Genomic DNA, 7,828 nt, shown 5'->3' with positions numbered 1-7,828 from the left:
CAAAAAAAAAAAGGAAAGAAAAGTCTACTGGGATTTGAAAAAAACATTTCTTCTTTAAAAATTACTATGGAGAGTATACGCAAAAAAAACGAATTCACCTTTTTTTTTCATATTTTGGAAACCGCGCTTTATGATTTCAAGCCTTGCAGTTATAATTCAACATGCAGAAATGTTCGTTTTTGCACATAGCTCGTGATACTGTAAAATGGCCACATGATCATTTTACCACAAGTTCCCGTGGATAATTGCGCGGTCTCCGTTTGGCCTCCAAGGGCCTCCCGGCTTTTACCCCAGCGCACCCCTTCAAGAAGTGAGGAAGTGGGGTGCCTGGACATTGGCTTGAACATTTGGCCTGTTTCCGGTCTCTCAGCAAGACCGGTCCTGTTGCACAGGCTGGGAGAAAGGAACGCAGCTCCTAGGGAAGGTGAGAAGAGAGCGCGGTTCGCCAGCAGGGGCTCAGACCCCAGGGCCTGGCTGCAGAAAGGAAGCGGCCGCCGAGGGAGGGACTTGGCGTGGGACGGCCTAGGAGTGTGTCCTCAGGTTTCAGGAAGGGAGCCCAGATTCTGAATGAGCCGCTCAACCACTTACTCCGAAAACGGAGAGCATTACTTAAGACCTCATGCAGGGCGTCCTAGTGCAGCCGGAGGTGAAACAGCAGCGATAACCGAAACCGAAAACTACAAACGCCAAGTGTTGTTATCACGCAAAACTCTTTGACTAGTAGTTTACACCTTTAATGCTCTGTTAAATCTCCACTAGTTTTATAATTATAGTAAGTATGAAAGTGAAGCAAAGGGGCGCCTGGGTGGCTCAGTGGGTTAAGCGTCGGACTTCGGCTCAGGTCACGATCTCACGGTTTGTGGGTTCGTGCCCGGCGTTGGGCTCTGTGCTGGCAGCTCGGAGCCTGGAGCCAGCTTCCGATTCTGTGTCTCCCTCTCTCTGTCTCTCTCTCTGTTTCTCTGTCTCTCTCTCTGCCCTTTCCCCAATTGTGCTCTCTCTCAAAAATAAATAAATGTAAAAAAAAAATTAAAAAAAGAAAGTGAAGCAAAGGTCAGTTATTCAATTTCTAGAATTTACTAGTAAGTACTCAGCAACTCTTATTTCTAAAGATAGATGCAAGAGATTCAAAGAGTGAGACACTGAATCTGCCTTTGAGGGCTCATAACCCGTGAGAGGAATACAACAGGTACACAAATCCAAGCTGGATTACCATCAGTGTCATAAGACCGGTACAATATGATGGGGATGTGTGGGAAAGAGCCATCATACCTAGTTGAAGGGCGCTGGTGCACAGGAAAGACCTTTGGATTTAAGTAGCATTTTTTTAAAAATATACTTTATTGTCAAATTGGTTTCCATACAACACTAGGTAGCATTTTCCGCAGGGTTTGAAGACAGGGCTCAATTTCAGCAGGCAGAAATGGGGCAGCAATTGTGCTAGGAAAGTATCAATGGGGCGCCTAGGTGGTTCAGTCCGTTGAGTGACTGACTCTTGATTTAGGCTCAGGCCGCGATCTCATGGCTAGCGCCAGCCCCACATCGGGCTCTGCGCTGACACCAAAGAGTCTGCTGGGGATTCTGTTTCTCCTTCTCTCTCTGCCCTTACCACACTCTTTCTCTCTCTCTCAAACTAAACAGACTTAAAAAAAAAAAAAAGGTGGAGAGTATGAAGAATGCACAATGACTTTGTTCCTAGAGACTTTTAAAAATATTTCTGAGGGTAACTGGTCCTACGGAACAAAGACACCCCTAAGCAATTCAGTCCATTCTAGACAAGCTGTTAAATACAGATTTATATGTAAAGTGATTAAAAACACAGCTAGTTCTTTATGAGGGCTAACTAAGAAAAAGCCTGCAGTAAAGATAGGAAGGTAGAAGAGAGTAAAAGCAGATAGAGAAAGACCAGGAGGAAGAAAGATTTAATCATCCACAGAAATAGGTTTTCAGGGAGTACCCTTGCTCTCTCTGTCTCAGGGTATCATCTCTGGTAACTTGTAAAGCTAACTCCATAATCGTGGATCCAAATAAAATTAGTTCTTCATATTTGCCTGACACTCTAATGAAACTAAGCTGAAGACTACTTCAGAGTCTCAGTACAGTGGTATAAATTATCAATCTGTAATTCTGCGATAGAACAGTTTACTGTTTTCTTATTACTGTTCTGTAGCTAATTATTTTTAATGGAAAGCACAAATGAACCCAGAAATAGAATAAATCATTCTGACTGGGAAAATTTCTTTCAATAGAACAACAACAACAAATTATAAAGTAACTTTTACTTTGGTCTTTGTGCTAGTTTTTTCTTTTTTTCTTTTTTTCTTTTCTTTTCTTTTTTTTTAGTTTAAATCCTAGTTAGTTAACATATAGTGTAATAATGATTTCAGGAATAGAATTTAGTGATTCATCACTTACCCAGGACTCATCCCAACGGTTGTCTTCCTTAGAATGCCCCTCACCCCGTTAGCCCATCCCCCCACCCAACACCCCACCAGCAATCATCAGTTTGTTATCTGTATTTAAGAGTCTCTTATGGTTTGCCTGCCTGTTTTTATATAATTTTTGTGTGGATATTTTTCCTGATGAATATCACTTTTATAATTAAAAAAGTAGTTGATGTAGTTGTGGGGAAGTTTAATGGGAGAAAATAAAGGGTAGAATGTTGTAAGAATCTGAAACACAACTAAAAAAATGATGAAAAAAAATGGTTTCTGAATAGGAAAATACTGTCCATGTGTCTGTTCCTTTCTCCCTGAGTGAGCAAGAGAAACAAATATGAGACTCTGATTTCAAGTAGACAGGACAGCATTATTTGTCCCCATCTGACCTGAAACCAGGAGATTTTGCACAGCTGTTTTCCCTCAAGAAAACCAGTTTGTTGGCAGCACAGAGGGAAACAATGAGGTGCCCTTACCCAAGAGGAAATAAAGTTGCCCTCTAGAAGTTGGACGAATAAATTCTACACACAGTAACCAGCCATCTGTGGAAGTAAAACCAGGATACAGTCTTTAAAAATCTCCCAGAACTCAAATCAAGGTGACCTCGGATGAATCCCTGGGATGTGAAACTGGAATCTGGGGGCTGTTGGTAAGCAAAGCTTCACGAAGTATATTCTTGGGATAGAACAGGGATGATCAAATAATCTCAGAAAAGAGGACTCTTGTACAAGACGTTCTAGGAAGCAAGGCTTTCCTTTCCAAAACCCGAATTTGCCAGTCAAGGTGGGGCAGGAACAATTTGCCAAGCTTCTCCTGGTCTCTCACCCACGCTGGCTTCCTGTGCTCTGATTCCAGGCCACTGATTGGTTTCTTTTTCCATCTGGAGAATTAATGATGTTTCAAAAAAAAAATGAATGGTGTGATCTTGCTACTTGCCCACGCTAGTCAAGAAAAAGACAAAACCAAAAGAAAATGAAACAAAAGTATTCCGGAAGACAGAACTGGGAGGTCTCAGATGGTCTTTCTGTGAGCCTTGTTGCCACGTAGCCCCAACAAGAGGCAAAGAGAAAAACTTCCCTCTTCCTGAAAGGTATGTGGGAATTCTCCAGTGGGGTTCATTAACCGGCAAAGCTTTAGAAGGAGTTGTCTGGCTGCCAAAATAGCTTTAACTTCCCATAATGAAAAACTGTTGCTTCCACGAACTGGCCTTGTGAAGTATTGGTTTGCATTTTAATAAGCACATATTGAGCAACCCTTTCATCCAGCTAATTGCCACAGCTACCCTATGACCTGGGCACACGGTTCCCATTTCTATGAGGACGCAGGCTTCAGCTCCAAAGAGCTGAGTCAGGAGGAGTCCAGTTAACCCTGAATCTGAATCTGCTTCTGCGTTTGCTTTCCCTACACCTGCTCTAATGTAAGTGAAGAGAATTCAGACCAGGCCAGTTCTCCGTGCATTAGCAAGGGAGACAAGCTTCACAGAACTCCTCATTTCTTAGATACTGGTGATGTGATAGATTAACAAAGAATGGCTCTGGTGAATTCGGAAAGAAAGCCTGCATGAGGCAGAAGGCCCCTCCATTGTCTCCAGAAGACTTCGGTAGGAGATGAGAATTGTTTGCTCACTCTCCCTTTCTTGGAGAGCCACCCCCTCCTCCTTTCAAAGATGCCCTGCTCAGTCCAAGTGGTTGGGAGGGGGCCGGCTGCCCGGGGCCCCTCACTCCAGGGTGCTCGGAGTCTTCAAGGGACTTTGCTAGAGCATCAGTACAGGTGCTCTCTTGTCTGGGGACTGCAATCCGGAAGTCCCTGGGAGCATCTGTCCCCTCACACATAAAGAGTACCTGATTGAGAGCTTTGCAAACAAAGGAGAGAGAACCCTGACACCCTCATTTGAGACACTGGACCCATCTGTGCCCAGAAGAGGCCTTCCACCCTTTCCCTGATTTCTTGGTTAGGTGAGTCAGCACATTATTTTGTTTTCATGAGGGGGTGAGTTAATCATGGCCCAGGGAGAGGTCTTAACTCTTGCAGACACAGAGGCTGCGAGTGTCTCATTAATGAGCATTCCTGCCCAGAGGAACGGGAACTTTCAATTATATGATTAATTCACAATAAGAGAGAGAACTCACAGTGTACCAAACATTTCCACTGATCTTACCAGGACACTGGAAACTAAACTATCAGAAGGTTGCCTGGTGAGGACAGCCCAGTCTTCCTGGCTGTCACAGATCTGTAACCCTTGAGCCCTGGCTGAAATTGTTTATGTAAGTTACCCAGCCTGAGTCTAGAACTGTAAATGTCCTAAGGGCTGGGATTGTGTCTGACTCATGGCTGGATTTCTCCAAGCCTAACACGGAGCTGGCACACAGTGACACTTACAAATGTCAAAACAAATTTCAGTTTCAGTTAGCAAAATAAAAAAACCAGTCCCTACCACTAAGAGATATAAGCCACAAAGCACCTACTTGCTAAATGGAAACTTTCCCTACAATGGCAAGACATGACTTTGACATTAGCCACATGACCCCCCCAGTAGCTAAACAAATTGCTGACCCAGCTGTCCATTGAAGGAGGCTGGTGTAGACCAGAAAGCCCACGCATTTCCCTCTACGGTTGTCTGGAACGTTGTGCTGTTGCCCTAACCCAGGAGCTCTGTAGAACAATTGCTTCTGTCCTGCATGGGTGCCGACACCCCACAGCAGCCGTGGCACCCAGGACACAGGGACTTCATATATTAACATATTTTTGTTGAGTGAATGAATTCCCTTGTAACAAATAAGAAACAGAGGTGAACATGGGTTAAGTAGCTTGTAATATCATATTAAATTATGGCTTCTAAGTTGCCTAAAATAGCTCATTCAAAGCTTGCTTTTCATTTTGTTTTGTGAGCACCATCTTCTCATATAACTTGAGAAGGGTTTAAGATGGAGTTTCACTTTAGAATTTTTTTTTAAGTAAGCACTATGCCCAACGTGGGGTTTGAACTCAGGACCCTGAGATCATGAGTCACATGCTCTACTGACTGAGCCAGCCAGGCGCCCCTTACTTGAGGAGTCTTATCTTATATATGTCCCTTAAATCCTTTTACTTATGTTCCTTATTTGAAAATACAATAACAATACTAATATCTGAACACACGAATTTTCATTCAACCCTCTCTACACCTTTGTCTAGACAGCTCAGTGGATGGTCATCAGAGAAAAGTTGAGTAGCATGTCCAGAGCCCTGTGGCCAGCCAGTGGCCTGGAGAATTTTGCTTTTTCCGACTTGCAGGCCAACTCTCTCTCTGCCTACCTGCCTGTCCTTTTCCCACACACGCTCTGATAGCAGCCATAGTGTAGGTTTGGAAATATCATACTCATGTATTTCATCAACTCCAGAATTTGATGAGGCTGCAGTTCATTTGTGGTGACCCACAATTGTTGAGTTCCTCTCTGTGGAAACCAGTAGGCTAGGAGCTGGGGCGGGGGGGAGGGGGGCACCAAGACAAGTGGACCAAAATGTGAGCCTCTCTGCCTGGATGCCAATTCCCATGTCCTTCATCCACTGAGGTACAATTCCAAGTGGATTCTTTTTGGAGTACAGCTTAATAAACACATACAGTTGTGTAACTACCACCACAGTGGAGGTACCCGTCTCATCACCTCAAAAAAAAAATCTTCAGGTTCCTCTACAGTCAACCCACTAGGTTGGGGTTGGGCCCCTACAGTTCTGTCTTTTCCAAAATACCTTAAAAATGGAATCCTACAGACAATAGCCTGCTGAGTCAGGCTTCTATCACTTCACCCATGTTGGTTCATCACCAGGCATTTGTTCCTTCTTATTGCTAAGCAGTATTCCTTTATAGGACTGTACCATAGCCTGGTAACCACTCTGCTCAACTAAAGACACTTGCGTTGTTTCTAGATTCGGGGATTATGAACCAACTCACCTTAAACATTTATGAACAGGTTTTTGTGTGAACAAATACATAGGAATGAGAATGTGGGATTCACAATGCCTTTTTCTGCCCTCAAAGGTCTTCTGCCCTCTTTAGGACTGACCGTATCATGTTTTGTCTCTTCTTGGTCAAGCAATCAGTCAGCATGGGGCCCACAATAGATGAGATGGTTTTCTAGCAAAGGGAGGTACGCCTGGAAGATCCCAGTATTTTCCCACAAAATTACCCCAACTCCTAAGGCCCTTGTCAGTCTAGTGAGAAGAGTGCCCAGGTTTCCAATGTCCATGAAAGCCTTCTCAGCATGTAAAAGAGGCCCTGAAATATGAGGAGTCCAGGCACCAAAATATACCCTGACAAAAGCAGGCCACCAGCAAGGCTTTCTGTGTGAGACAGACCTACTCAAAATCAAACTGTCCTCCCTTCAACAGTGGAAGGAAAAGCGTTAATAATAACTATAAAGTATCTAACATTCACTATATGCCAGGCATTACACAGAGCAGACACTCACTTCAATAAGCCCATGGCCACCCAGAAGTAAGCAGTTCAATCAAGGTTCAAGCCAGGCCTGGGGCTCCAAGCCCACAAATGTAGCCAAGCACCGTGTGCTCTCCTAAGCTTCACCACAGCATCAGAGGGCAAAGCATGAGCAGTAAATGATCTCTGAAAAATGGCCTAGTGTGTGTGAAGCAACATTGTGTGGAAAAACAGTATTGTAGACATCTTCTAAAGTCCCAGATCCTAGACCTTGATCTGAGTTGGGGCCAAGCCTATACCTTACTACTTGACCGTGGGGAACTCACCCAAACCTCTTACCCCTGTATCAGATATGTCTATCTCATTTTTTAGGTGAGGGCAAAGGATGGTTTGAAGAAATAGTTAAATTCTAAACTGAAATCTTAATATACTTCCGAAGACCTTCTTTAAGATGAGAAATTTGTCAGGGAGCAATAGTACGTATTTCTAGTGAAGATCTACTATGGAAATCTTTTAAGAAAAGACAAAAATTCCAGAAAAGAAACTGGAAGAAGAAAAAGCAAAAAGCAAAAGATCGTTTGTTTGCAACCAACACATTACTTACTTTCCTAGCCAGCGTTTTTACCCTGGGACTCCCCAGCCTCAGGAGAGGAGACAGAGACAGTGGACAGGGCCCACTTCACATGGAGCTGATGTTGCCAGTATTCACAGCAGAGAGACAGGCCACGGAGAAAACTGGCTTCTGTATCAAGCTAGGAGGGCCCCGTGGGATGTAGGCAAGTTATGTGAATGAAGGATTTCCAGAGAGAGAAAATCCACTCTTAGCCACTGAACCTTCCTTGCCTCCCCTCTCTTCTTGGGCTCTCCCTTTGCTGGCCACTCCCAGGCAAAGGAGGAAAGTACTGACAGCCTTTGGAGACCACTGACGAGGTTCCAATCCTGAAGTTTTCCAGTTGCCTACCCTGTGGTCCAGCAACTC

The 7,828-nt window shown here is 44.0% G+C and overlaps 1 non-coding gene across 1 annotated transcript; it reads right to left on the bottom strand.

Annotated features, from left to right (window-relative positions):
- Window positions 1-5,399: 5,399 nt before the first annotated feature.
- On the bottom strand, window positions 5,400-5,472 carry TRNAM-CAU. Its single transcript has one exon. It is a non-coding gene; the product is annotated as a tRNA-Met (tRNA).
- Window positions 5,473-7,828: the final 2,356 nt, after the last annotated feature.

Source organism: Leopardus geoffroyi, chromosome C1 (genome assembly GCF_018350155.1).
Source record: "Leopardus geoffroyi isolate Oge1 chromosome C1, O.geoffroyi_Oge1_pat1.0, whole genome shotgun sequence".
In the NCBI taxonomy this organism is placed as follows: Eukaryota; Metazoa; Chordata; class Mammalia; order Carnivora; family Felidae; genus Leopardus; species Leopardus geoffroyi.
The sequence above is the reverse complement of the archived record's forward strand: the minus strand, read 5'-3'. Positions and strand labels throughout refer to the sequence as shown.